This window comes from Phyllopteryx taeniolatus, chromosome 3 (assembly GCF_024500385.1).
Source record: "Phyllopteryx taeniolatus isolate TA_2022b chromosome 3, UOR_Ptae_1.2, whole genome shotgun sequence".
Taxonomy (NCBI): Eukaryota; Metazoa; Chordata; class Actinopteri; order Syngnathiformes; family Syngnathidae; genus Phyllopteryx; species Phyllopteryx taeniolatus.
The window spans coordinates 19,735,380-19,761,200 of NC_084504.1; the positions used below are offsets into that span (position 1 = coordinate 19,735,380).

The window sequence follows — 25,821 nt, forward strand, 5'->3', positions numbered from 1 at the left end:
GAAACAAATAAAAAACGCTGCCAACATGCACAGTCCACACAGTAACTGACAAAGTCTAATTGGGTGGCTTGGTGTTGCCTCCATGAGGGAAAATAGAATCCATGCTTCCTTTTTGAGCTCTTGCTAGGGTTTTGCAGTTCGCAGTCCATTGTTTACATTCGGTGCAAAATTGCACTCACTTGCAGCGCTCGCCCTCTCCAAACAAGCTGTTTTCAACAAGACAAGAAAAATACAAGTACCATAATTTCTCGTGTATAATGTGCACCCATGTATAATAAGGACCCCCAAAGTTTACTTCAAAATTCTGGAAAACCCTTCTACCTATGTATAATGCATTTTTACAATCCATGATTTTGCTTCTACCCATATGATCAAAACATGAAATATTATCTGTATTAGAATTATTATAATTATTCTGAAGTTAAGCACTTTATTTGAAGTTAAGCACTTTATTTGAACATGTAATACTTTCTTTTCATTTACTTTCTCTTAATTTTTAAATTCGCAGCCCTACTTTTATTTAGTAAATGAGAAAACACACAGTTATGCTCATATATTTGAATACCCAGGCAGAATTTGAAAGATGGATACAATTCTTTAAAGAAAACATGAAGGACCAGGCAAAACACATTTAATTTTATTTTAATGGGATTCAAATTAAACTGTCAAGCATTTGAGAAAAGCATTATCAGTAAACAAAACATAACCATGAAAAAATTTATGATAGCTGTTGTTCAGTCATCAGTCATACTTAAAATAAATAAATAAAAAAAAAATAATAATTCACAAATTCTGCCTGGGTATGTAAACTTATGAATACAACTCTATAAATATGCAGGAATATGTACCCTTGTCATATTGGAATGAAAGTATCGGCTACACTTTTTCATAACCTGTAGGTGGCGTTGGCATACAAGAATGAAAGTGTACACCTTTTTCCTAACCGGTGGGTTGCGAAGGAATATTGAAATGAAAGTGTACAGCTTTTTCATTACCACTAGGTCGCGGCATATATTTATAAAATGTGAAGTCCCCCCCCCCCCCCCCCCCCCATTTCCCCCTATACCTATGTATAATGCGCACTATTGACATTTGACTTTTTTTGGGGGGAGAAATATGCATTATACACGAGAAATTACAGTAGTTTAAGAAATCTACTATACTCTTGATCCTTCCAAAAGCCAAGATCACTAACCTCGTTTAAAATTGTGAAAATAAAAGTTATGCCTCAAAAGTAAAAAAAATAAAAAGTAAAAATACAGAATACTCCATGAGACAGATTTCATGGCTCACTCATGAATAATTATACTTTGGTGGAACAGATGCTAGTTTAAGATGTAATAAATCAGAGTGTCAGTTCAGTAATTCTAACTTTTTCTTGTGTTTTCAGCAAAATCAAATAAAATTGGCTCAATTCATCTCTGCAGTCGCATGTGTGCACAGACATCTGATAGCACTGTCAGGTGAGATTGACATGAATAACAGTCCGGATGGTTCTTTTCCTCTTTGGCCCAGAGGACACAACATCCACAATTTCCATAAACAATTTGAAATTTGGACTCGTCGGACCACAGAACACTTTTCCACTTTGCATCAGTCCATCTTAGATGAGCTCGGGCACCGAGAAGCTGGCGGCGTTTCTGGGTGTTGTTGATAAATGGCTTTTGCTTTGCGTAGTAGGGTTTCAAGTTGCACTTACGGATGTAGTGCCGAACTGTATTTACTGACATTGGTTTTCTGAAGTGTTCCTGAGCCCATGTGGTGATATCCTTTACACATTGATATCGGTTTTTGATGCAGTGCCGCCTGAGGGATCGAAGGTCACAGGAATTCAATATTGGTTTTCGGCCTTGCCGCTTACATGCAGTGATTTCTCCAGATTCTCTGAACCATTTGATGATATTATGGACCATAGATGATGAAATCCCTTAATTTTTAAAATTATGTTTTGCATAATGATTTTTCTTTTGCATTTTTTGTTTTTACCTTTGATTTCAAAACTATTATTCACACTATGGCATTACTCAGTGCTCTGAGTCTCTGGGTTCAAATTTCATCTCGAGCTCTCCTGTATGGAGTTTGCATGCTCTTCCCTTGCTTGCGTGGGCTTTCTCCGTGTACTACGGCTTCCTCGCACATTCCAAAAATATGCATGCTACGTTCATTGAAACCTCTAAATCAGGGGTGTCAAACTCATTTTTGTTGCGGGCCACATCGTAGTTAGGGATTCCCTCAGACGGACGTTATAACTGTGAACCCATATAAATGTATGATTGCCTCATATTTTTATAGACAGTATACGCCAAAAAATTGCTAACTGATAGTTTTTAAATAACAAGCCATTCAAAAGTTTTTGTTCAACTTCTAATCAGTTTATTTTGAAAGGGGGATTCGTAACAAAAAACACTTGCAGTATCTCAACGTTATTAAAAGTGAAAACAATTTGCAGTTTTTGGTGTTTTAGCAGGAAACATGAAGTTGATGCACATGATTTGGTTTTGCGGGCCACATAAAATGATATGGTGGGTCAAATCTATCCATCCATTTTCTGAGCCGCTTCTCCTCACTAGGGTCGCGGGCGTGCTGGAGCCTTTCCCAGCTATCATCGGGCAGGAGGCGGGGTACACCCTGAACTGGTTGCCAGCCAATCGCAGGGCACATATAAACAAACAACCATTTGCACTCACATTCACACCTACGGGCAATTTAGAGTTGTCAATCAACCTACCATGCATGTTTTTGGGATGTGAGAGGAAACCGGAGTGCCCGGAGAAAACCCACGCAGGCACGGGGAGAACATGCAAACTCCTCACAGGCGGGGCCGGGGATTGAACCCCACTCCTCAGAACTGTGAGGCAGACGCTCTAACCAGTCGGCCACCGTGCCGCCGGGTCAAATCTAATTTTATTTATTTTTCTAATACTCAATGTTGGTGTGACTATGGCGTTAGACCACAAAAAATATTTATAGATTTGTATTTGAGACCATGTAGACATTTTGGCCTCTACCAGAAGTAATTATCATCTAGTCAACATATATTGTAAAGCCTGCCTTTGGTTATAGATGACACTGCAAATCCATCTAGGAAGTGATGGAAAATCTAGACAGGCCTGGCAAAAAAATGTTGTGTCCATCTGCTCTGACAAATTTTTGGGTTGGAAGCAAATATTTGTCATGCTGCAGTCAAGCATTACTGAATCAAATGATCCCTTTGAAGCACTTAAAAGGCACATTTAAAATGGCGTTGACTTGGAAACACTGCCTGCCTGGAGGCATCGCTGCCTGTTTAATTATTGTTTTACTGTCATAGTGATAATTTGTTCATATTACAGCTCTGTCCAGAAATGACTTGACGGCTTGCTTTGTACAAACTGGTACAGTGTTGCATTGAATACCTCCCTTTTTTGTTTGTTTAAAAAAAGTTTTCATTCTTTGCACTGAAACAGCCGTTATTGCTGGGCTGAGTTGTAATTAATGGTTCAAATATGACCTAGCACGGTCTTTGTGTTTAATTGCTGAAAATTAAATTCAAGGTCTACCTTCCCTACTATAAAGACAGAGATCCCTTTCTATAAATGGCTTATCTGGTATTTAGTTACTGGAATATCAAGCTCGCCATTAAACCTCAAAGCATGAATGCACTCTGAGAGAAATTTTCAACTAAGTTGAAAAAACAGCCACTCAATGCATCAGGGTCGTTAAAATCCTGAAATAATCATTGAAATGAGGCAAATGTGTCACGTGTGGGGAGTAGCTGGACCCAAGAGCAGGTTTAGGCAGATGTAAAATGATGAACAATTTATTGAGCAAAGGTTATGGAGGTGATCCTGGATGTGATGGCAGGCAGCGCCGTGGACAGGTGGCAGGCAGTGGACAGATCAGGCGGCTGGCTTGGTGGCAGGAATGACGTGGGTCAGGAACACAGGGGAGCACTGGGAACGAGGAGACACAAGAGTTAACAAGGGAACAAGGAGTTAAGTGGCTTACTTGAGTACGGTGGGCCGTGGTACCGCTAGGAGAGGCTGCAATACTTTGGCGAGGATTTCCTGGAACAGGCAGGCTTAAATACCGGTGGTGATGAGGCTGATTGGAGACAGGTGCTGAAAACAGAGAGGGGAGGGGGGAGACAGAGAGAACGAAAAGAGCCCTCCAGGCTACTATAATGGAACTGCAGGGCAGTATATGACAAAATGCATTTCAAGTATTTCAAATTGATAGATTGTATCCATGTACAATAATTAAATGACCTTAAATGACTGCTATTCAATGGCTGAATTCTCCCTTCCATAGCGAAACATTGTTCTAACTTTGACTACTCGGATGAACATTTCTGTGCAGAGTTGCCGGCATGTGGCATAAAATAAATAAATAAATAAAAGATATTGCACATCTTCCACTGCTGCTGCTTGCTGAAAAAGGTCAGTTACATCACACTGCTGAAAACACGGATGCATTGTGGGAACCATTCCCAGCCCCAGTGCACTATGGACCTTTGAGAAAGGCATGAGTCACTGACTGCCAAGCACGATGTCCCCCTATCCCAAGAGAACCAATTACATTGTATGTTTGCCCCCAAAGTCTCAGCATGAAGCACACACAGGGAATAAAAATATCAGGTGAGGCAGAGAAAGATGGTGCACACTATTGATTGTCTCACTGTTGTATAATCCTCCAGGCTGACAGGCTTTGCAGCTGTCTTGTTTGCATTGTGCAAACAGTGAATACAAGAATGATTTTGTTTGAAAAGTCATATTTAAACAGTTCTTGTATTGTAAATTTACACAGCCCATGTAGATGCGCACATGTAGTGATGCATGCGATATTGAAAAGCAAACTATACTGTATATGCAATGCGTGCCACAATGCACAATGGCAAGGCTTGCTTTTTTTTCTATGATTGTTATTATTTGTGGCCTAAAGCTATGATTCTTACAGGCTTTAAGCTATTTTCTTCTTATATATGTTAATGTATGATAATGTGCAAGTTCAATGATTATACAAAGCTGGAAATGCTATTGAGCCCAAATTAAAAATGTATCCTGTAACATCCAGCCCTCCATTTTCGATGGCGCGTGTCCTCATTAGTGTGGAGTGTGAACTGGAGCCTATTCCAACTCACTTTTAAGCGAGAGGCGGGTAGACCGTGGACTGGTCACCAGTAAGTCGAAGAGCACAACTACAACCATTCACATTAACATTAACACTGAAGGACAACATGGAGTCTTCAATGACCCTAATATGTATGGTTTTGGAATGTGGGAGGGAGTCGGAGCACCCGGAGAAAACCCAGACAGGCACAAGAGAACATTTCCACACAGGAAGGCTGCAGCTGAGATTTTAGCCCAGAACCTCTCGACAGTGACACTAGAGCACCGTGCTGCTGCTGGAAATACTATTGACACTAAATTGGAAATGTAGCCTGTCACATGTACTGTAAATGATTATCAGTGGAATACTGTGCAGCACGATCGAGAAATGTTTAGCACTTCAACATCACAGTTCTGAGGTTCCTCTCGGCTTAGTCGGTCCTGTGTAGAGTACTCCCACATTTCATCAACATGCATGTTAGGTTTACTGAAGAATCAAATATGTATGCAAGTGTGAATCGTCGTCTGTCTATACGTGCCCTGTGACTTAGTGGGGACCAGTCCAGGGTGTAGCTATGGAAAATGAATGAATTAATATTATATATGCAACTCATGCAAACACCATAAACCAAGGTCATACTGTCGTGTCATAAATATCTATGATACTCCCATAAAATCTTTATTAAAATTTTCAACAGCCATTGTGTAAAGATAAGTCACTTACTGTAATGGTATTAATAATGTCTTCAAACAGTTTAACACTCTTAAATTACGAATGGCCAGGGCATGATAACAATGATAAACTGTCCCATAAGTCAATAAAACACTTCAAGGTATGCATCGGCAAACTGGCTGGTGATCTTTCTACCTGGTCTTGACTTCTTCTGTTGTTTGTTGGCAGATGGCATACAACCGGGACCACCACCCATGCTGGAGTTTGAATTTATGTTTTGATGCTGGTTGAAGTGACTTCCAGTGAGGTATGCCAGTCTCACTCAAAATGATGATCGACGACTCCCTCACACCCGTCGATGAGTTTTAGTCGAATGGTTTGAAATTCGAAATATGATGCCGACCCTCCAAACTAAATTTGGCAACTGTTTTTTTTTAAGCCCTAAACTCTCATTTCCCTGAGTTCTTCAACATGGACTGATGTTCAACTAGCTCAAATTCTTATCAAGGTGTTATTCTACTCAGGCTAAAGTGCCTGAGGCAGAGCTGTCTGGCCTCAAACAGCCAAGGTCAACCTCTGAAAGGCAACTGATACCCCTGACTGCAGCTCTTTTTGCTTGTCTTCCGTTTGGATAAATGGCACGACTCAGGTGATCAATCAAGCACCATCAAAAGGCCAGACAGGAGGGGGCAAAAAAATACAATTTGAAAAAGTCCAAACTGTCCTATTTAATTCTTAAAATGTAGTGACTCGAATAAGTGATTTGGCCATACGTTTTTGAAATTAAATTCACTGTAAATAAAAACACTAACCATCCAGCCATTATTTACAATGCTTATCCTCATCAGCTGACTTTGGGTGAACTGTACACTCTGGACTGGTCAACATTCACAGACTTACATTGTGACTTACATTCAAACCTGTGAAAAACTTTCAAGTCCAATTACTCGAGATCTGAATGCAGAACTTCTCGGGTGTGAGGCAGAAATGCTACTGCTAACCTGGACTACTCTACTGTGCTGCAAAACAACAACAATAATAATAATACTATTAATTTTCAATTATTTTTGCCCAAATTGATCTGGAAGTGAATGCTATGAAAAATGAAAATAAAAGTTTTGATTTACGTATCTAAAAAATGTAAATACAAACATATATGTGAATCTTTCTCCCCAGAGAGTGTCTGAAAGTATTTATGTATTCAAAACATTTTTGAACAGGTTGTCTGTTTTCTGTGTATGCCAGCATGTGCACAAATAAGCATGTTAAGATATTCATAAACTGAGTATGCAGTGGGTGGTGAGATGTCAGTTCATTTTTATTTGCACCATTTAGAGAATTTGGGCGAATTTCAAGGGTGATTCGCTGTAATCTAATCAACAGGAAGTGCTATTGGGACTTCAATTGTTTTGTTGTTGTTTTTTACCACCTGCTACATTTCAGACGTCAACATTTGATGAAGTTCAAAATTATTATTTCTTTCCTAACACAAGCTTTTGGCAAATTATTTAAAATCATCTGGCCATTGTTTTAATTTCATAGCACGCTCCAAAGGCAAGACTTGAATATTTGATATTTAAGGAAAGACTAAAGCTACAGCTCGTACAAACCTACTAATTCAGTAAACTGATGGAAGAGTGTTATTTTTTAATATTCTTTTGCAAGGTTTAGCGAATTTAAAAAGAACCTTGAGGATGGTATCCTCTAACTAAATGGAATCTTGTATGAAATATTGAGCATTGTATCGGGATATGCGTGCAGCATATGTTCTGGCTTAATGTACTTCCTCGCATGGATGTATTAATGGAAACATAAAAGCAACTTAGTTTATATAATATGCATGATCCTATAGAGCACTGGTGTCAAACTCAAGGCCCGGGGGCCACATCCGGCCCGCCACATCAATTTATGTGGTCCGCGAAAGCAAATCAAGTGCGTCGACTTCATGTTTCTTGCTAAAATAACAACATTGCAAATCGTCTTCCCTATTATATAGTGTGGATTGCAAACATTTTTGTTACCAATCCCCATTTCAAATTAAACTGAATTAACAACTTTTTACTGGCTTCTGGTTTCAAATATAGTTATTCATCGATTTTTTTGTGTATATGTAATAACATGAGGCAATTGTACATTTACTGTATATGTGTTCGCGCTCATGACGGCCCTCCGAGGGAAACCATAACTATGATGTGGCCCTCAGCACAAATGAGTTTGACACCCCTGCTATAGAGGGATCCTACGCATACTGTAACACTGACAGATTGAACATTAAGTTGGCATTGTATAAAAACACCATGTTTGTATGATATCACGTAAGGGATCGTCATCTCACCTCACGAGAATATCAAAGGATTCAGGATGCATTGCCGTCACAGGAACAGAACCCCTTCGTAAACTGAGGACCCTCCGTATTTTTATTTCTATGATTTCTTATGGGAGAAATAAATTCCTAATCGCAGGTAGACCAATTTTCCTGAACGCATTTTGTTCCACCTCAGTGGTTCTACTATATTTTCTATTTATTGAACAGATAAATCATTGATATAATCCTTTTTGCCATTCACGATGTAGGAATTAGACCCATTAGTGTGACCGGAAGGATGTTGCAGGATTTATGAGAGTGTCAAGTCCAAAGATCAAACCAGTGTTTGATTAAAAAGCAGGCCTATTTCCTGCAGAAGGAGGCCGTGTTACAGTATTGATCCGAATGTTAGATAACTACCGGCAATTTGTGTAACGAAGGACTTCTGCTGCCTGTAGTGCTGTAATCACAAGCCTCTCGCTGACATGCCATTTCCCCCTGTCAGATGAACACAATTTAAAAATACGCGGACAACCAGCTTATGATGTTCCCTGGCATTTGTAGGGCGTTCATGGAGCTCTCCCTCTGCAAATCTACAATCAATTTGTACTCCCCCCCCCCCCCCCCCCCCCCCTCTCTTTCTCTCTCCTGTTTCTGCTGTCATTTACGGCTCGATACAGTTCAGCTTCGGTAGGCTCGCTTTACTCGTGAGGTTGTGCCCGATAAGGTGTGCTCGGGATCCAATGTCACCCTGAGTAAGAGCAGACAGTCCATCATGCTTTTCATCCTCAACCATGGCGATCACTCTCGCTCACCTGTATGCTTACTCGCTGAAGTGATTCACAGCCGTTATTATTAAATAAATCTCATTCACTGCCAGCCTTCCCAGTTAACATAGATATTTGACTTCGAAAGCCGTCAATGGCAGTGAAGTTAAGACTTAACTGGGTAGTTTGCAGTTTAAAAAAACAACAATTTTTGTCATATTTTTAAAATTGTCAGTGGGACCTGACAGTAGTATATAGAAAAATGAACTGTGAAAAAAATAAGCCTTCTCTGGCCACATTTTGTACCTCTAATACAAAGGTATCAAACTCCCTGTGCATCAACTTCTGTGATTATTGCTAAAATATGTACCAAAATTTAAAATTGCCATATGTAATAAATACTAACGTTGCGATATTGCAAGCACTATTTTCTTACAAAATCCCTTTTTACAATAACAAAAACAAAATAATATTGTTCAATAGTTGAACAAAGTATTGTGCTTGAGTTCTGATTTCAAACCTAGCTACCAATCAATTTGTTGTGTATATGTTATAATATGAGAGGCGATTAAGCATTTCTGTTTCACAGTCATAATGGCCCTCTGAGGGAAACTGTAACTACAATTTGGCCCGTGACAAAAATGAGTTTAACACCACTGGTCTAATATGAGTTTTAAGAAGGCAAAACAAATAATCAGAGACAGAAAATCTAACTGAGGTGTCAATCATTTGCACACACATAGCTGGCACACTCCAGCAGCAGCCCGTTGACCAATTAGTTTGGGCTTCAGGATCTTTGCTGAAACTATGGTGGAAGATCCACCTCTGGAAAAAAAAAAAAAAAATGTCCATCCCTTGTTTGCTAACAACCGGGCTAAAGACTATCAAAAATCAAGCAGAGCAAGGGACTTAGGGCAGCTGAGGATTCAGAAGCGACGTTGAATTAGCAAGTGTACATTGCATTCAGTGCATGTCTCGTGGATGATCATTTTAGTGAGGGGCGCGAGTTTGGTCAGAGACTCAAGGGGAGAGGGATTATGGAAGTGAGGATACATTCAGATCTTGCTAACAGTTTCAAAAACCGAACACCCCCCTTTAACTGTGTATAAAAGACGCTATTACATTACTTTTTATACCCTGCATCAGCCAAATCTCAAGTCTTTTTAAAGGTTTTTCGTCTTTTATTATTGAAAAAAAAATACACATATGGGTGCTTTAAAATGATACCTTCGTGTCCATCCTAAAGCAGATTACAGTTGTTTTTCTGATGGAGACAGTGGGAAGTCAGTAATTCGCTTCTTATGATTCTGCCTGTGTAGCTCATCATTTGCAGTTTTAACATAGGATGCTGTGAATAGAGACGGAAAAACGTGGTCCAACAGCAGTTAGTCCTTAATGATCCTGTGCTTTCTTGTAATCTCCCCCTGCTGTGTTAGAGACATTTGGCTGTGTGAGCCCGGGTTCTGGGAAATAATGCCGCCGTTTGTATATTGTGCCTGGATGAAAACTCGTCAATCACTGCCAAGCTGACATGTTGTAAAATGCCTCATTAATGGCTTAATGAATCACAATTTAAAAAGGTGTTGCCATCTGTCCCACTTTGCCATAGCCATAGCCGTGCATGTCACTTGCATTGGTCTGGCCTGTGTGTGTTGATGTATAGTCTCAATCAAAGTGCACTCACTGTGGGCCGTGGATGTTGGCCAGGACATTTACACTGGGCCTCAGCACCACCTATGTACTTTACTGCTTGACCTAGGTTTTCCTGCACACAAAACCTGCCAAAAAAAATACAACAATATAGTTAACAAAGACACGTATTTGTTTTTCTAATGAATCCCATAGCGATAGCTTTTCACTTAGACCATTTAAAAGCATGTGTGTGGATCATGGTTAGTAACTAGTTTTCATGAGTTGCCGACCGTCGGCCACCGCTTTGGCTGCAGTTCCAAATTTGAATCGTTAGTGAACTGCATCGCAATGTTACAGATGTTTCCAGGTTCTAAGTGTAAGTGAGACTCAGCCGGCCAGCGCTGCCAAGCCGTACCAATACAGTATATTCAGTAAATATACTGTATATTGTGTTTTACAGTACAATAATATTCAACTATAATTACAATTTCAGATGTACTGTACCTGTGGCTAGAAAGCAAAGAGTGGAGAGTCTGTGTCGCAGAAGTGCACAGGTGCTTTCAGTGTGTGGGCCAATCGATCATTGCCGATTGACAATCACGGCATGTTTCTGTGGTTCAATAAAACAATATTTAAAAAAATTATAATAATACGCGCCATTATACGTGTTATACTTGAAAATTTGGGTTACATTGACGCCGTAGGACCGGAACTCTGTCGTTAACAGAGAAACTCCAGTAGACGAGAATAGATCAAGAGACTGCTGCATTTGTCTCTCATAGCCATTGCCTCAAGTTTTACAGTGTCAACAGTCCTAATATCAAGTATGTATGCAACTCTACTGTTAACTGTTGAGGTCTGTAGTGTCAGCAGATCAAGACCATTTCTATTTCGACACGACTATCTCTGGTGTTACTGATTGTTCCATGAAGAGGTTATTATTGGACAAGAGGGTCCAGTTAGGGACTTGATAGACAAAACCTCAGCTGTTTTCTTGTGGGCGAGTGGGGTTTTGAAATATTAGCATCAGCCACAGATGTTCTTCACTTGAGCTTCAGGAATCTGCAGAACTACTGCAAAAGGTAGGAGTCACTTGGTCAAGCTTTTGGTAACTGAAACTGGATATATAAAATGTATATTAGTAAAATCAAATACATCATTAAATGGAAGAGGATATATAAAATGATGTCTAATGTATGTCCATCAGACTATTTCCCATGCTTAAAAAAAAGAAAAACGAGTGACTCATAAATGAGGCATGTGTGCAATTTAGTGAACAACAGTATGGGTTTCCCTCTCATATCTTTCATTTGGTTATGTTCATATATCCACAGATGACTTGCAAAATAATGCACGAAGCTGCAGTCAAATAATGAGGAAAACACTCCCCAGGGCAGCATGCCCTTGACCCCCTCCGGTGTTTTCTAAGCTCCTCCATCCTGCCATGTATTGATAGATAATGCTGGCTTAATTCCAGGAACAACCCCGCTGAGAAGCGGTAAATACCTCACCAAAACAAAGTTTAAATAGCAGTATCAATGTCAAAGCCTCAAGCTGGGAACAATTATTTGGGTAGTTTCAATTCGGTTTGTGTGTTTTAATCCAATAGTATTTCATTGGGCTACTGCTTTTTTTTTTTTTAAAGAATCCTATTGCGTTGTCATAGTGTGTTTTATATAGTCCGGCACTGGTTGTTTTATGGAAAAATAAATAAATAACTACATCTAAATGCTAATATTTTATTCGAAACACTCAAATGGGGCAGAAGCACATCCTGCCATCCATCCATTTTCTGACTACTACTTTAGAATTCTAAGCTTCCATGCTTCATTAGAAATGGTTTGTCTCCATTGTAACTAGTGCCACTTCAAAGGCAACATTGTGTATTTTCTTATTTATTTTCTTTCACGTTTTATTACAGTTTGCGGGTGTCTTGTGTCTGTCGACAACTTCACCGAGCAAAGAAAATGTCACTCATCAGCTGTAAATGCAGTTATGCTACTGCTAATCGGTGCATCCTAGAAAACTCAACGCAACTATGCCTACCTTTTACCTTGGATGGAAAGTTTCAGACAGTGTATGGAATATTTCAGTGTCATCTGGTGGATGGACCTCGGCCGTCACTAGAAAGTTGCTCTGGATCTTCAACCAGCCTAGCTTCCGAGTCATGTGTGGAGAAATTTGGTGTGTGGGTGGTTGTTACGTACATTAGCACTACTTTTAAGGCAGAAGTGCCAAACGGCTCACTCATAGGTAAATTTTTTGAGACAGCTAACAAAAAATTTACTTAGTTGTTTAATTTCACACTTAATGGGTGGGCAGCCAGTCACTGATGGTGTAGTGGTACACTCGCCTGACTTCGGTGCAGGCAGCGTGGGTTCAGCTCCCACTAAGTGACGGTGTGAATGTGAGTGTGAATGGTTGTCCGCGTCTATATGTGCTGTGCGACTGACTGGTGACCAGTTCAGGGTGTAGTCCACCTTTCGCACGAAGTCACCTGGGATAGGCTCCTGTGACCCTAACCAGGATAAACGGTGTTGAAATTGAATGGATGGATGGGTGGGCAGCCAGAAACCCAACTATTTGTATATTGTCACATGCAGTAAAAAGTAATTTGACTGACAACTTTACACATCTTTTTGGTAGAAATACTCCTCTTCACACAAAATCATGCATGTCACACAAGATGTTCTCATATTGGCAAGACATCAAAGTATTACCTAATAACGCTTCGCTTCAGAGGACATCAAAGGATTACCTCTTTTGCCTGTGTTTTGCTTTTCTTTGGCATTTTCTGGCACTTTATCCTGTCAAAGTTAAGTGTTTTGACTTTTTTTCAAAGGATTACCTCTTTTGCCTGTCTTTTGCTTTTCTTTGGCATTTTCTGGCACTTTATCCTGTCAAAGTTAAGTGTTTTGACTTTTGTATTAACTTTTGTCAACTTCTTTTTACACTTGTATTAAGAATGATAAAACATTAGTTCTTTAGTCATAAAATGTTTTATGATGGGGACAGTTCGACCGTGGAAGGCTATTTTCAGTATATCATATGGGATATTATGCCTCTGTGTCGTTCACATTTTCATTAAAATCACAACAGTGTGTTCTGTTGGTTGTAGTTCATTAGATGTGCAGTCAATTAAGGTTTGAAAATGGAACAGATGATATCGATTTCATTTTTCCCAAGTGGAGATGTTTTTCAGAATTCTGAAGAAATCAGAGGTTTACCAGCATCCTTGATTGACTGTGTTGCATTTTAGAGTTTCCACTGTAGTTGTCATACATACCGCAGACAATGACAAGTTATCTAACTAATTCATTTACTACACTGCCTTATTATTCCGCATCCTAGCTCTCTGGAGTGAAGTGTGCATTTCAATTTTAACGGCCAAACAACTTAATATATATTTTTTGTTTTTCTATCCGGGTTTCCCCATCTCTTACTCAAAATCAGCTGGGTTTGAATAGAACTATTTTATGCTTGATTTTATTTTATTTTTTTAACAAAACTGTCAAAAAGTCACAAATGTGCTCCTGCTGTGCTCGATCAAATATTCCTTTGTATCATCTCTGGGGCATGTTTTAGGAATTATGTGTTTGGGTTCTGCCTGTCACATTTGTCATGCTTTACAGGAAGTTTGGAGGGGGGTGGGAGGAAAATAAAATAATAATAATTATATACCTAGATAATAATCCTCACTTGCATACAATGCGTTTTTTTTTTCCATTGACATCTTGTGGAAAACAATGTGGTGCTTTTATTAACCTGTATACATCGAATATAATAAAATCATATCTGTGAATTTAATTTGACATGCTTTTATGTTTAAATACAATATGAAGTTAAAAGAGGCAGTTGCCTGCTGAGAAACCTAAAAATTTGAAATATACCAAACATAAACTGTCCTATCTGTAGAGAAAAGCTACAATTTAATTTCACATCACCAGTAGATGTGCACTCCTGGTCCAATGTGGCTGCTTTATAAGGAATTTGCCAAATAATAAATAGGAATAAATTGCCACTGAATTGGACACAGTGTTCCAAAAGATCCTTGGAACTTTTAAAGATAAAAGTTGAAATGCTGACTGAGGCAGATCACTGGTCCTCCACTTCTTGATGAGTTCCAACTTTTTCCTTTGAAATTTGAAATAAAAGATGTAGCCATTATGGTTTCAAGCCCACTTCGTTGGATTGAAAAGAATGTCTAGAACCATTATTCTTACACAGTCTAATTGAGAAAAAGAGACATGCACCTCTTAGAAAGCAGCCATCAGGTTGTATTTAAAAACTGTCAGCTTGAATGCAAGTTTTTATTAAATTGTATGTCTCATTATTCTCAGTGGGATTTTTCTGTCTCTTGACTAAGGGTTAACATTTTTCCCTTGACTGTGGCTAAGAACAAAGGTTAAATCAATAAATTTTTAAGGTTCTACCAGTCACAATTTTACACCAAATCACAGTACAGTAACATTGTTAAGGTCCCGATTGTGAGAAGGACCCAGGTGCAAAAATATTTTTAGTGAGTGACGGGTATGACCATGGCTGGAGGGAAAGGTTTGGGGGCGAGGAGGTTCAGAGGAATCTGGGTGCAGGGTGCAGACAGGCAGGGGACGGGTTCCAAAATGTGTGTGCGGCTGGTGAGCAGGAGGCAAGATGAGAACAGAAGGCAGATCAGAATCAGAATCAGAATCATCTTTATTTGCCAAGTATGTCCAAAAAACACACAAGGAATTTGTCTCCAGTAGCCGCTCTAGTACGACAACAGACAGTCAATTTACAGAACACTTTGGAGACAGAAAGACATTGACAAAAAAAAAAAAAAACCAGTCACTGAGCAGTAAAGCGTTGCTAGTTATCTGGTAATGCCGGTACATTTTTTTTTTTTTTGACAATTGTGCAAAAAGATGCAGAGTCCTCTAGCACTTAGAGCAGTTTGAATGACTAATATTGCAATAGTCCGGTGCAATGACCATTGTGCAAAGGGCGCTGAGACTTCAAGGAGTGTATGCAGTTTAAAGTGATGAGTAGTGCGATAATCTGGGACAATGTTGGTTGTGCAAATGTTACAGATACTCCTCAATCAGTGTGCAAATGGAGCAGATGCTACTCTGGCATGAGTGGCCAGTATATGCAAATAGTGCAGCATGGCGAGACAACTACAGTGAGTGCACGAGTAATACATAATTGGCCCCACAGAAATGTGACAACGAATTCAAGTCAAAAAATTGCCAGCATGTTGTAATGGAATTGTAGGTTAGGTGTTTAAGAAGTTGATCGCAACAGGGAAGAAGCTGTTGGAATGTCTACTAGTTCTAGTTTGCATTGATCAGTAGCGCCTACCTGAGGGAAGGAGCTGGAAGAGCGAGTGACCGGGGTGCGGAGGGTCCGATAGGATTTTGCACGCCCTTGTCTTAGTTCTGGCAGCGTGCAAGTCCTCAATGGTGGGTAGGGGGGTACCGACAATCCTTTCAGCAGTTTTGATTGTCCGTTGCAGTCGGAGTTTGTCCTTTTTTGTAGCAGCACCAAACCAGACTGTGATGGAAGAACACAGGACTGATTCGATGACCGCTGTGTAGAACTGTCTCAGCAGCTCCTGTGGCAGGCCGTGCTTTCTCAGAAGCCGCAGGAAGTACATCCTCTGCTGGGCCTTTTTGAGGACGGAGTTGATGTTGGTCGCCCACTTCAGGTCCTGAGAGACTGTAATTCCCAGGAACTTGAAGGTCTCGACGGTTGACACAAGGCAGCTGGACAACGTGAGGGGCAGCTGTGGAGAAGGATGCCTCCTGAAGTCCACGATCATCTCTACAGTCTTGAGCGTGTTCAACTCCAGGTTGTGTTGCCGCACCACAGCTCCAGCCGCTCCGCTTCCTGTCGATATGCAGACTCGTCACCGTCCTTGATGAGGCCGATGACAGTGGTGTCACAACAAAGATTCTGCATTCAATGGGAATATTCATGTGGATGAACTAGACAAAGAGCGTTGTTAACCTATTGGTCAAAATATGATCAATCCACAGTCACTAGTAATAAATGTAACAGGACAAATCAGCAAGTTTAACTGCCATCAAGATATTCCATGTCAAAGTAAGACCAACTAGAAACCAGAAATCCTATTGATTTTTTAATCATATCAAGACAAGACCAGAGTAGCTTTAAACATTTCAAATTCTAGGGGGGATTTTGACTGATACCAAAGTAAGTGTGTAATTGATTTTGTATTATTACTACCACAAGAGGACCAATTTAAAGTCGTCATAGGTCACATGACATATCAGTGACTTTTATTTCTAATGCTCTAGCAGTCACAATAATGCCACTGCAAACTGGAGGCTGGTCCCCAGCCTGGATAAATGCAGAGGGTTGCGCCAGGAAAGGCATCTGGCTTAAAACTTTTCCAAACAAATATGAGAGTTCATCAAAAGAGTTCCGTACTGGATCGGTCATGCCCTGGATTAACAACATCTGCCTCACTTACAGGGCGCCGGTGGAAATTCAGCTACTGTGGGTCGAAGACGAAGGAGAGGTGGAAAGCGGGTTCTTCGGCAGAAAGAGAAAAGTAAACCACAGAACCTAAAACTGAATGTAGGGACTTTGAATTTTTTTGGAATATGGCAGGAAATGCTCAGGATTTGGTTGACATGATGATTAGGAGAAAAGTTGATATATTGTGTGTCCAGGAGAGCAGGTGGATAGGCAGTAAGGCTAGAGGTTTAGGGGCAGGATTCAAATTATTTTACCATGGTGTAGATGATCATTTTAAAGGAAGTGTTAGCTAAGAATGTCTTGGAGGTGAAAAGAGTATCAGATCGAGTGATGAGGCTGAAACTTGAAATTAAGGGTGTTATGTATAAATTTGATTAGTGGCTATGCCACACATGTAGGATGTAACCTAGAGGTGAAAAAGAAATTATGGAAGGAGCTAGACGAAGTAGTTCTGAGCATCCCAGATGGAGAGAGAGACGTGATTGGTGCAGATTGTAATGGACATGTTGGTGAAGGAAATAGGGTTGATTAAGAAGTGATGGATAAGTTTGGTATCCAGGAAAGGACCTTGGAGGGACAGATGGTGGTAGACTTTGCAAAAAGTATGGAATTGGCTGTAGTGAAAACCTTCTTCCAGAAGAGGCAGGAACATAAAGTGACCTACAAGAGCGGAGGTAGAAGCACGCAGGTGGATTACATCTTGTGCAGATGATGTAATCTGAAGGCGGTTACTACTGTAAGGTAGTGGTAGGGAGAATGTGGCTAGACAGCATAGGATGGTGGTGTGTGAGATAACTTTGGTGGTGGGGAGGATGATTAAGAAGAACCATGTGTTGGAATCTGAGAAAGGAAAAGTGTTGTGCAGCTTTTCAAGAAGAGGTGAGACAGGCTCTCGGTGGAAAGGAGGAGCTTCCAGACAACTGGACCACTACAGTCAAGATGATCAGAAAGACAGGCAGGCGAGTACTTGGTTTATCTTCTGGTAGGAAAGGAGAGAAGGAGACTTGGTGGTGGAACATTAAAGTACAAGAAACCATGTACAGAAAGAGGTTAGCTAAGAAGAAGTTGGACACTAAGAGGACTGAGGCGAGGAGAAAGGAATACATAGAGATGCGACGTAGGGAGAAGGTAAAGGTGGCAAAGGCCAAATGAGGAATATGATCACATGCATGCCAGGTTGAGCACTAAAGAAGGAGAAAAGATCTATACAGGTTGGCCAGACAGAGGGATAGAGATGGGAAAAATGTGGAGAACGTTAGGGTGATTAACAATAGAGATGGAAATGTGTTCACTGATGTCAGTAGGGTGCTGGATAGATGGTTGCTGTATGAGAAAAAGGAGAGGGAAGGAAGAGTAGAAGAGGCAATTGTGGTGGACTAGGAAGTGGCAATGATTAGTAAGAGGGAACTTAGAAAGGCACTAAAGAGGATGAGAAATGGAAATGTAGTTGGTCCTGATGACATACCTGTGGAGGTATGGAAGCATCTAGGAGAGGTGGCCATGGAGTTTTTGACCACCTTGTTCAACAGAATTCTAGCGGGTGAGAAGATCCCTGCGGAATGGAGGAAATGTGTGCTGGTGCCCATTTTTAAGAACAAGGGTGATGTGCAGAGCTGTGGGAAGTATAGAGGAATAAAGTTGATGAGCTACACAGTGAAGTTATGGGAAAGAGTAGTGGAGGCTAGACCCGGGACAGAAGTGAGTATTTGCGAGAAACAGTATGGTTTCATGCCTAGAAAGACTACCACAGATGCATTATTTGCCATAAGGATGTTGATAGAAAAGTACAGAGAAGGTCAGACGGAGCTACATTGTATCTTTGTAGATCTAGAGAAAGCCTATGACACAGTACCCAGAGAGGAACTGTGGTACTGCATGCGGAAGTCTGGAGTGGCTGAGAAGTATGTTAGAATAATACAGGACATATATGAGGGCAGCAGAACTATGGTGAGGTGTGCTGTAGGTGTGACAGACGAATTTAAGGTGGAGGTGGAACTGCATCAGGGAGCCCTTTCCTGTTTGCAGTGGTGATGGATAGGCTGACAGATGAGGTTGGACTGGAATCCCCGTGGACCACGATGTTTGCATATGACATTCTGATATGCAGTGAAATCAGGGATCAGGTGGAGGAACAGTTAGAAAGGTGGAGGAAGGAAGATTAGCCGAAGTAAGACAGAATATATGTGCATGAATTAGAGGGGTGGTGGGGGAAGAGTGAGGCTACAGGTTTTGAAGAGTTAGCAAGGGTGGAGGACTTTAAATACTTGGGGTCAACAGTCCAGAGCAATGGTGAGTGTGCTAAGGAAGTTAAGAAACTGGTCCAAGCAGGTTGGAATGGGTGGAGGAAGGTGTCAGGTGTGCTATGTGACAGAAGAGTCTCTGCTAGGATGAAGGGCAAAGTTTATAAGATAGTGGTGAGGCCAGCCATGATGTACGGATTAGAAACAGTAGCACTGAAGAGACAACAGGAAGCAGAGCTGGAGGTGGCGGAAATGATGATGTTGAGGTTCTCTTTAGGAGTAGGCAGGTTGGATAGGATTGGAAATGAGCTCATCAGAAGGACAGCCAAGGTTATATGTTTTGGAGACAAAGTTAGAGAGAATAGACTTCGATGGTTTGGACACATCCAGAGGAGAGATAGTGAGTATATTGGTAGAAGGATGATGAGGAAAGAGCTGCCAGGCAAGAGAGCTAGAGGAAGACCAAAGAGAAGGTTGATGGATGCAGTGAGGGAAGACATGAGGGCAGTTGGTGTTAGAGAGGAAGATGCAGATAGTGATGTGGATTTTTTTTGCCTGCGGTTCTGAGCCACTGCTGTCCCGGGAGAACATCGGCTTCCGCTGGGCAGGAATGAATGAAGACTTAGAGACACTTTGGCTTTTGGGCTAATTAGATTTATCGAACAAGCCTTAGTGTCATAGGAGCTGCTTACAAAGCCAGAACAAAGAAAAAAGAAAAAAAACTCCAGGATGCCAGTTTATAAAGGTTTAATTATCTGGGCATGGAATTAACCCAGCCCCAGGTTTTAACCGGAATGTGGACGCTCTGCATGACCATATTTGGAATGTTCTGCTGGTTACAAGGTGGCACTCTGTGTCCGTGAAATACTCACACCTGCCTGCTGGCGTCTAACAGCCAACCAGGCGAACAAATGGTACCCTTATCTCATAAGATGCAAAACGGTCCTCTTTGAAGACCCGAACCCCTGTTGTAAACCAAAGACAGGTTATTGTCTGACAAGAGAAAGAAAACCCTGATAAACGCACAAATGTCTGTAGGCATTCCTTTGATGTAGAAATACAAAGAAAAGATTGTTGGCTTGATTACTGTGCTCAAAACACTTGGTCCTCTCAAAAGAATTCTGACTTCAGTACTGTTTGAATATACTACAATAGGCTTATCTGGAAAAGGATGGCATGCCGTGGCCACCCCCAACGGGACAAGCCGAAAGGAAAAGAAGAAGAAGCTTTAGCAGTCACAATGTTCATCAAAACTTTGATGGATGACCCCATTCCAAAGCCAGAACATGTACAGTTCAGGAAACGTATTCATTTTTAATCATATCCAAGACAAGATGGCCAAAGTAGCTGAGGTCAATGTTCAAATCACTACACGATTGACTGAAACTACCCAGTGGTCAACCCAAATTCAAATTTTGCTCTGAGAGTTTTGTGCCTCCTACCTTTTTCAGTACACAATTTTGAACCAAACCTCCAAAGACAATTATTCTATGTCAAACTAAGAATACTAAAAAAAAATTAAACTCCAAATGCATGGGTTAGGTCAGGTCATCACTGATATATTAATTATTTTTTTTTTTGAGTCCTTTGGATCTTGCAACTGTGCAGCAATTCTCCAAACTCAATGTCAGTTTATATTTAATTTTCATCAACTGTTCTTTCGTGGGCTCATAACGCGACTGACTTTCTTGTTTAAACTAACAATTATTTTTAGACAGGCAGTTGAGCCTCTTCATTCCGCATGTAACATATTAGATGTGACTGCAGCTCCAGCTCGCACTAATATAATGTCACATTGATCCGTCAGCCAGAGGCCGCTCGAAATCTGGGACACTTTCCCCATCCCGAAGGCATGATTAGTGATTACAATTTGACGCTACATCAGTGCGGCAACTTGTGGCTTGAGCACCAATATCAACGCTGAAGGCTCACTGGTCACCAACTGAAACATGTTTTAATAATATAATCCAAACAAAATGTATAAACATCATTCTTTATTTGCATGATAAAAAATGTATTACCCTGCCAACATCAATGAATTATTTTTTCCCCCCCTCCCTTTAGCTAGACTCTGGATGTTTCAAGAGATTAAGCATGTCTGTCATGTTTGGTAACACACGTCACGTATGTGTAACACTAACAATGTACGTGGGTTTTACACACACACATACTGTACATCAGCTGACCTCTTATGCATCATTGAACTCATTGTGTCTCCACCATCGAAGGAGTGAGGAGGATATTCTCCAACCTGTGAGGTGATGACAGGAGGATCTAGAGTGATGGATGTAAAGCTGCGTGCTGACACAGTTACGCCCCCAGACAGTGTCATCTAATGATCTGTGACATATCAGCCACTTCCGCTATAGCTTTTATCGTCTGCTAATCACAATAGTGCCCTAAAGGTCGCTATGTTGGATAGATTCCAGGCAGTGGCAGAGATATCAAGGGTCAAAGAAGGCAAAGAAAAAGCATGTATTGTCTGTCATTCTTATTGCTGTCTTTACTGATAAAATTATACATGAGGTGGTGGGAAATTAATGTAAATAAGTCATTTCTCAGATATCTTATATTTTATTTGAGTATTTATTTTTTGGATGATTTATTTTATTTTTTTTTACTTTTACTCCCTACATTCCAGAACATATCTGTACTTTACACTGTAATTTGTCAATAAAGGCTTTTTTTTCAACCTCTGCGGCTGATGAAACAATGCAAAATGAACGTAAAGTCAACCATAGTTAGGTTTTGATTGATTGCGATCTTAGAGACATATTGAGGAGAAAAAAACAAGGACAACAGCGACATGAAGAACCTGAACAAGAGAGCATTAACGACGCTGATGCAATGGAGAATTGTTTGATGTTGTCGACTACAATAATGAGTCGTTCTCTCGGTTGTGTCTTTTGCCAGCTTTTGGCGTTCAAACATTCCCTGTCCAGTCTGAAATTTTTATTTTATTTTTTCTATTGTTATCATTAGCTAATTTAGCTTTAGTTGTTGTTGTTATTAGTCAGGTCACAGTATTAGCAAAGCTATGGAAACGGGGTCTTTTGGTAGCTAGCTTTTTTTTCCCTTCTCAGTATGAGCACTATGAAAGTTAATAAAAGGGAAATTATTTTGTTTTTAGAGATGTTTTTTTCCATTTTGCCAAATAAACAGACAGTAAACAGTAGACAGTAAAATTATTACAATTATTTTTTATTTTTATTAATTTACAAATACTTTTTAGTTCTACTTTAGTGAAGAAGAATCAGTTTTATTCAAGTACAGAATGGGAGTACTTTTGTCACTTCTAAAAGCTAAGCATTTATATATATTTTTTTTACATTTTGTACATGCCACATTACAAAGGTAAGTGAAGAGGGGTACAAAGATACTGACAATCAGGCAAAATTTGACTCTGATTCGTCCCTTCCGAACAATACAGCAGAAGCGCGATTTTTCGATGTCTCTAAAATATTATCCTGAGTGATAATCCTGTGGTTTGGGGTTTGTTCAGAGTGATTTTTTTCCAACCAAATCTGACCAGAAAAATGGTAATTGTTAAACCTGTTCAGGTTTTACGATGTTTGTGTTCACCACTGTGTTTCGCTGAGCAGAAGATTATGTGATTGTCCAATAGTCAATAAGGGAGCTCGTTACAACATTCCTCACAAGTTTGGCAGTCTGGATGCCCTGTGGCACCATGCTGCCTCTGACAGGTGAGTCTCGGTACTACATCAGATTTGTGGTTTAGGGGAGGATACTCACAAATATCGGTGGATGAATCGTTATGTTTGTGGTGTGTAGGTCATCTTGAGTACACCACCCGCTACAAGAGCAGTGAGAAGCTATTTAACAGTCTCTCTTCATAAATATAACTTGAATAGTACTCACAAGTCAAGGGCAACCCTCCCTCAAGGTTAATCTTGACAAAAGTGGAAAAAATATTGTATATCATCGTAATTGTGTTAAGACAGCAGGACTCAGAACAGCTGCGGCCTCACCTACTCCCATAAAAAAACTAATTAGAAACCTATTCTATACTGAATCTCCCGGTAGTCACTCTAAATATCTTTAAGACCGTATTCAACTTTTAAAGGCAAAAATATCTTTATTAAAAAATAAATAATAAGCAAAGAATATCAACAGCAAAAACTCACAGGCTTTTGTGAAATTGCAGATCACAGAATTCTTGAACAGACCACAATAGGTCTACTATTCATCATGCAAAGCGTTGCCATATTATCATTTCAAAATACTTTTAATATCTGTCGTCGACTTTAATCTTCTGGGGTTTTGTGCTCGTCCCATGCTCAGTCTACATTCTCAGCATAGCAACTAAAATCGATCCATTGTGCGTTTACCATTGCCTAACGTTTAAATGTATTTTTATTTTTCCCCTCAAGCTGCTACGCCTACCACAAACTCCCAAGGGATTGGAAGCTTCACTTTTAAAAATGTTGAAGGAATGAATACACTGACAGAATTCTACCATTTCAGTCAAAGAAACAAAGAAAATACATTTCTCTATCAAAAAAAAATAATAATAATATGTGCAGCTACTTTGTTTTACTTTGTGGTTAAGCCTCTCCTCGGAGAAGAAAAAAATGAGTGGGGACCCTGTTCTTCCACAAAAATAAAAAAATTATCAAATCCAGTATCATTTGAGTAAACGAAGCTGTATTACACTCTGAATCCGCCGGCATTTATGATGAAATTGTGGGCTGTCTATCTTTTTTTTAAATATAATTTTCAAGACATCCCAATTCAGTCTAATTTTGTAAACAATTTAACAGCTCATTGCAATTGGTTTGTGAAATTTACATCCATATATTTTCTATTGTGCAGCCAATTGTAGGGCACATATAGACTAAAAACAAACAAACAAACAAACAAACAAACAAAACATTCACAATCTCATTCACACCTATGGAAAATGAAGTCTTCTATTAGCCAAACAAGCATTTTTTTTTCCGGATGCATGAAGACCAAAACGGGCGGCATGGTGAGCGACTGGTTAGAGCGTCTGCCTCACAGTTCTCAGGACCGGGGTTCAATCTCCGGCCCCGCCTGTGTGGATTTTGCATGTTCTCCCCCGTGCCTGCGTGGGTTTTCTCCGGGCACTCCGGTTTCCTCCCACATCCCAAAAACATGCATGGTAGGTTAATTGACAACCCTAAATTGCCCGTAGGTGTGAATGTGAGTGCGAATGGTTGTTTTTTTGTATGTGCCCTGTGATTGGCTAGCAAACAGTTCAGGGTGTACCCTGATAGCTGGGATAGGCTCCAGCACGCCCGCGGCCCTCATGAGGAGAAGCGGCTCAGAAAATGGATGGATGGATTGATGAAGACCAAAACTCATGCGAGCACGGGGTGAACATCCAAACCCTGAACCTCTCAACTGTGAGACAGCTAGGGTACTGTGCTGAATTTGAACGCTTTCACCGTGGATTCATGGTGGATACATCCATCAAGTTTCTATAACGCTTGTCCTCCCAGCTGACTGTGGACTGCACAGCCAATCACAGGACACATACAGGTATAACCTACAAACCATTGACAGGTCCAAGCTTTCAGTCAATTTTAAGCCTCTTTATCCTCTTTTATTGTATATCATACAATTGTGGAGGTGTACCTCAGGAAGTGTCCATTCAGTATTTTCTATTGATGTTTCTTGAAAAGCAAATACACATTTACATCAAGCATTCGCTGTGCTGCAAGAACACGGCGTAACACGCTCAAGTATTTTTTTTGGGGGGGGGGGCAATATACTTTCCAATCTTGCAGAATTTATGAGCTTTATTTCCAAGGTGGATCATGAATCACAGGCCCACCAAGGTTGTCCTACCTTCCACAGGAAGCACACTTTGAAAAGGAAATGGATTTCCAGTGATATAAAGACATAACTGGAGGTGGAACAACACACACAGTATACAAACTATGGAAAATGTTATATACAGTAACGTATGAAAACATGTAAAAATTATTATAGTGTATTAACGGTAGAACACCCCGACTCACCCCTCATTATTCTTGGGGACTTTAACAAAGCTAAACTCAACCACGAACTCCCTAAATACAAGCAGCACATCGACTGTCCTACCAGGGAAAATAATACTTTAGACCACTGCTACACCACGGTAAAAAACGCATACCGTGCTATACCTCGTGCAGCCTTGGGCTCGTCTGATCACTGCTTAATTCACTTAATACCGACGTACAGGCAAGAACTTAAATGTGCGAAGCCTACAGTGAAAACAGTCAAAAAGTGGACAAATGAAGCCAAGATGGAACTTCAAAGCTGCTTAGACTGCACAGACTGGAGTGTCTTTGAAAATTCAGCTGGCAGCCTGGATGAATATACGGACACTGTTACATCCTATATCAGTTTCTGTGAAGAGGTCTGTGTTCCAACAAAATCATTTCGCACATTCAACAACAATAAGCCGTGGTTCACTGCTAAACTTAAGCAGCTTCGCCAAGCTAAGGAGGACGCATATCAGAGCGGGGACAGGGCCCTGTATAATCGAGCTAGAAACCAGCTGACCAAAGAAATTAACATTGCAAAGAGGATCTATACAGCAAAGTTGGAAAAACAGTTTAGCGCAAACGACTCTAAATCAGTCTGGCATGCATTCCAGTCGCTGACT

General features: G+C 40.4%; 1 long non-coding RNA gene across 1 annotated transcript in view; it reads left to right on the top strand.

Annotated features, from left to right (window-relative positions):
* Positions 1-21,715, top strand: part of LOC133475870 (uncharacterized) — a 41,834-nt gene extending 20,119 nt beyond the window's left edge. Inside the window, exons 2-5 of the long non-coding RNA XR_009787960.1 lie at positions 1,391-1,463; positions 5,989-6,067; positions 21,252-21,331; positions 21,416-21,715. This is a non-coding gene — a long non-coding RNA (uncharacterized LOC133475870). The remainder of the gene's footprint in view (positions 1-1,390; positions 1,464-5,988; positions 6,068-21,251; positions 21,332-21,415) is intronic.
* Positions 21,716-25,821: the final 4,106 nt, after the last annotated feature.